Source organism: Periplaneta americana, chromosome 16 (genome assembly GCF_040183065.1).
Source record: "Periplaneta americana isolate PAMFEO1 chromosome 16, P.americana_PAMFEO1_priV1, whole genome shotgun sequence".
NCBI classification, from domain to species: domain Eukaryota; kingdom Metazoa; phylum Arthropoda; class Insecta; order Blattodea; family Blattidae; genus Periplaneta; species Periplaneta americana.
Window position 1 is genome coordinate 101,440,145 of NC_091132.1, and position 6,000 is coordinate 101,446,144.

Below are 6,000 nucleotides of genomic sequence, written 5' to 3' on the forward strand. Positions count from 1 at the left end.
CCAACTCACGTTGTTGATATTTTGTTTGGGAACCAACTGCAGAACAGCGTTTGAGACTCCACTCCTTTATTTTTTCCAGATATGTTGTTTATGAACAATTGGCTACAATTATGTTACATTGTCATGATGCTTGTGTATCCGGTATTACATTATTTTTCATTTTTATCACCTAGGGTCAGAAAAGACCCAGATATAGAGTACGCTATACTAATTTTTTATAATGAATTTATTACTTGGTCTCGCTCTTGGTGTAATTTATGACAACGATGGGACAAATACAAATCAAATATTTATATTTGTTGAACTGGGATGTACTGTTGTGAGATATTTGAAAATTTTAAGTTAACTGTTTTCAGTTTGCAGTAGACTTCTGATGAAGCACGTCGGTTTGTCTCTCTCTTTATCATGAAATTTATAATATCAATTTTGAGAAAGGTTATAGCCTTAATCATGCTCTAAAAGACGCAGAGCACAGTGACAGTGAATGTGACAATGATTTAATATTCGAAAGTGATGGCAGTGATGCGGGAATAGATATGACACAGGAAGATATTCAGGTTGAAGACGAAATAGATATTGATTCTATTGATGCAAATGATAACGTCAATGTATTAGTGACACATTTACTCACATCAAGAAAATTAATGGACAACTGAACTATGCTACTCAGCCACCACCACAGCGTAAGCAACTTTCTAGAAATATAGTGGGCCAAACAGCATGTTAGGTTATCCTTACAAACTAGATCTGATTGTTTCTCTCGTTTTATAACTGATCACATGTTGAATTCAATATCAGCGCATACTAACAATCGTGCTGCAGATGTGAAATATAACTAAATTTCCCTTCAACACTGGAGTAAGCCGGATTCAGCGAAACTACAGGCTTTCTTCGGTCTTCTCATAACAGCAGGGGTGCAAACAGCAAGGGGGAAAGTACTTGATGAATTTTGGTACAAAGAATATGTTTTGTCTATTTTCCGAGCTACAATGAGTTATCGCAATTTTAAAGTATTTTAATGTGTCTCTGTTTCGACGACAAACTGACAAGGAAAGAAAGGAAAGCTACATCAGAGTCAAAAGCAGAAGTCATACGTGTAGTTTCTGAAATGTTTGTTGATGGATGTATGTCGTCTTATATTCCTGGACCGTACATTACAGTAGATGAACACCTGTGTATATTTAGAGACGATATCCAATCAAAGTTTACATTTATTCCAAGTCAGAGAAACATGCGATAAAAGTATTGGCTGCCGTGGATCGTTAGACAAACTTTTTGATAAATGCACTAATTCATACAGGAAAGTCTGCAGAGGAAAGGGAGATAAGTCAAGGGAAAGTTGTTGTACATGATATGGTGGATCATATGAGAAGAAGCGGAAGGAATGTTACTATTGACAATTTTTTCACAAGTTTTGAATTAGGACAAGAACTGCTACAGAAGTACCTAACACTAGTGGGAACACTTCGAGCCAATCGAAAAGAGATTCCTAAGAAATGTTATCAAAGAATATGACTATACTTTCAACTGCATTTCGATGTACATAAAATACTCTTCTGGCCGCTTACGTGCTGAAAAGAAACAAAGCCGTCTTGTCAACACTGAATAATTCTTTTGACATAAGTGAATGTGAACACAGAAAATCTAGAGTGATAATCCTCCATAATGCCAAAGTCTGATGTGGACAAGGTTGACCATTCTGTCAAACGTTCAATCAAAAGATGGCCACTAGCTCTGTTCTCTGACGTTCTTGATTTAGAATGTTCGAATGCTTTCGCACGCTACTGTAAAATACTACATAATTTCAAAGGAAGAAACGCGAGGAGAAAATTTATTTTTGAATTAGGGAAGGAACTGGTGAAACCATAAATCCAAAAAATAATTCTTTTACCTCGGTGTAGAACACGATCGATTACATCATCAATAGTTGCGTCAGTCGTCAAGGATCTTCTGTCTGACATTCAGGATGAATTTCAAGCACCAAAACGTAGACGTTGTGATTCATGCTCAAGATCTCTTGACAGGAAAGTGAACCAGCGATTTGAAAGTTGTAATAAGTTTGTTTGCAAAGAACATGCTACAGTTACAGTGCGTTGTGTCATGTGTGCAACTCTAATTGATTCAGAATATACAGAGTGCTAGTAAAAAATCTCAATTTTGCTATGCCAGATATCTGAAAATCACCCTGGTATATAGTACACTACCAATGAATACTTTTATAAATATAAACCACTCTAAATATAGGAGTATATGTGACTATAATATGGACTGTAATAGCTCTTGGCCTCACGTCCACATGCCAAAGCAAATCAGAATGAAGGTATCGTGTGGTTAGCACGATGATCCCCCAGCCGTTATAACTGATTTGCGAAATTGGATTTTCGCTACCTATCGTAGCTCCCCAAGTGCATCATAATGCTGGGTGGGCACCAGTCCCATACACTGGCCAAAATTTCATGAGATAATTTGTTCCCCGATGGGGATTCGAACCAGCGCGTATTCCGTAACCCGAATCCTGGGCAGGATATCTTAGACCACGACGCCACGGCGTGGGAAATGTTACGAAAGTATGAATACAAAAGCATTCTGTATAATGACTTTCTAATATGAGGTAAATATATTGTAATTATTAATCATTGTATTTTATTATTATTATACTTATAGCATTGTAAAGTGTTATTAACAATAACAAAACAACAGTGCAATGCGTTTGTGAGAATTATGTGCTGTTAATTTTGCATTAATGTTTTTAACAATAATAAAACAACTTTACTGAAAACTGTACTCCCATAAACTCTTGAATAAATACCAAAATACTTAAATTATCCAATAATTATCCTTACAATTTCCTATTTTCAAGTTAGTTGAAAGAAATTTATCCGGGGTCAAAAAAAAAAAAAAAAGACCTCAGGTATAGACTACGTTTTTCCATAGCAGGTATAGACCGAGGGTTAAATCAGTGATCAGTAAAATGTTTATTTTATTGCACTTGACAGCAATTGCAAAACGTTAAAAATGTATAAAGCGTGTGAGTATATATTTAAATCAATGAGCTGGAGCGTCATTGCAATTAGTAATTACTAATTATTATGTAATTAGGCATACATATTGCTTTCTGCTGCTTTATGCGCAGTCTTACCTACACTATACCTGCCGGATATTGATATTAAATATATTCATGATTTTACATATTTTGGTACATATTCAGCTTATTTTTCTTATATAAATATGTAGGTACATATTTCACACCTTGATATGAGGCGTTTAGTTGCAAAATCAGATAAATCACTAAAACATAATTTTTCAGTATGACGGAAAAACCTGTATCTCCTATACACCAAGAGGTAAAATTTTAATACTTGGAAGATACGTTTATTATGGAATATTGTAAAGTTCCATGGCGTATGGCAGTGACATTATTGCATAATTAGTAGATACTAGAGAAAATGTATTTGATGTATCTGGTTTTGAAAATTGTTCTGTGATCTATCTGGGTTTGCAAATGAATAAAAGGACTTATCTTGGTTTGAAAGCAAAAAACCATTTTTTTATATACAATGTATTATTTTAATCCCACTGTTTCATCACAAAGAAATTAAATTATTATTATTATTATTATTATTATTATTATTATTATTATTATTATTATTATTATTATTATTATTATTATTAAACAACCAGATCACCTATTTCACAAGCATGATCACACATTTTCTTCTTCATTCTTAGAAGAAATCTGATTTTCATCCAAGCTTTCCAGTCTGTTAGCAATACATGCATAGTAGCTAATGTTTGAAATGATTTCCAGTCATTAACAAAATGTTTTGTCAGCAAACCAGTTACATCATTTATTTTTAATAATTGTAACACTTGTACTCCTGGAAGCATTATGCTTGGTGATGCAATATTTATTATTTTTTTGTTCTTGTAACAAATGCTCTTGTATTGACCAGACTCACTTCTGTAGTGAACTTCATCCTTCACCAGGACGTCATCCTTCTTATTGTTCGAGTGAAAGAAAAACCTTTTACATGGAAAGTTCCACTGAGCTGATGGCGGCACTATATTGGAAACAGTTTTTTTCAGTCATATTATGTTTTATCTGGCAAAGTTATGACTGTTCTAAAATTAGAGAAAATATCTGTTTACTCATAAGGGCTAATGATATTTTGCCGTTTTTCTTTCAGCTGTTTCTGCGCGGGAACTATACTGATGCGCAATGAACATATGCGCAAATCCTTGATGTATCTGATTTTGAAAACAAACTCACGTGACTTACCTGGATTTGCAACCAATACTATTCTTTCATCATACAAATCCATGTGATGTATCTGGTTTTTGAGCATAATAGTGCTATAGCAGTTGTAGAATCATATGAAGATATGAATCATAACATTAACTCATTTTCGAGAAAAAGTGATGTATCTGATTTTGCAACTACACGCCTCATATTACATAGAAATTCGGTCTCTAGTAATGATGTAGAGTATACTTTCCGTACACGGAACGTATCGTCCAGACTAGACCGCTTTTATATCACGAGACCGCATTCAACAGATGTATACAGAATCCAAGTTATCCCGGCATCATTTTCGAATCACGACTGTGTCTGTATTTCCATGCAGACAGATTCACAACTCGCCCTACATGGAAAAAGTTATTGGAAACTTAATGAATCGTTATTGTTTATACCAGAGTACAAGGACCAATTTGAGCAACATTTTAAACCCAAGGGTTAGAAATTCAAAATTTAATATAATGCAAAAATTGATGAACATAATAAAGCCTGATCTGAAATCCTTTTATCAGTCTGCAGGGATTCAGCGAGCTCAAGAAACGCGAGTCACACTTAATTTTTACTACCAGATGTTAACTGAATTTTATGAGGCACAAAAAACAGAGGACAACAAATGAGAGAAATAGTTGAAACTAAGTTGAAAATTTGTGAGTTGCACAAGAAACTTCTGCATGGCGTGGTGGTTCGGGCACGTGTACCGTCCGTACACGGAGAAGGACCATATGCGTTTTACCAGCTTTACCATTTTGTAAAGGAAAAACTGAAGGGTAGAATTAAATATATACTTGGATAAGCTCCGCATTGCCGAAGGGAATATGTCAATACTTCGAAACTTTGCATCAAAGAAGTTGAAGAATTTTTTACTTCACTGTATGCTGTAGCTCCTACGTTACGGAAGGCAACAGCCAACATATTTAAAAGTGTGAACAAACATCTGAGTTAACAATAACAACAGGACCTCCAGCTGGGAATTACTGAAAAAGAAATTCGCTCAGCATTAGAAGGCGCGCCCAAAAACACTGCTCCTGGTCCTGTTCGATTAACGTATCAATTATACAAGACCCATTGACGATTAATTAAGGACTATTTGTTAGAGCTGATGAATTATATTTTAGACACTAGTTCAGATATCGAAGGTTTCAGTGATGGTGCACATAGTGACACTAATTCCGAACACAATTAACCCGAATAAAGTGGCGGAGTATCGCTCTATCACCTTACTATACACTGACTACAAGCTGTTGATGAAAGTACTAGCCAATGGGTTGAAACCGGCCTTTCGGGATACATTTGAAATTGGTCAGACATGCAGTGTTTCCACCATTCGCGATATGGTGATGCATTTTGAAGAACATGATGATGATAAGGTAGCACTGCTCTCAGTGGACTTCAATAAGACATTTGATCGGGTTAATCACCTGAAGTTACAACGGGTCATGGAATCCTTTTGCAGATCGGTTAAAATTATTAGCATTATCAAAAACACATATACCATAGTACTGCACATTCCAGGGTCCAATGACTTCTTTACGAAACGAATTCCCATCCAAGCATCTGCCGCCAAGGTTTCCGTTTTCTATGTTCCTGTTTGCACTTAGTGCGGAACCCCTTACTCGAATGGTACATCAGAACTTAAATTCGGAACAACTAACAACGTTCCCGTTATTCACTAGCAGAGTGTACACAGATGATGTGGTCCTTCT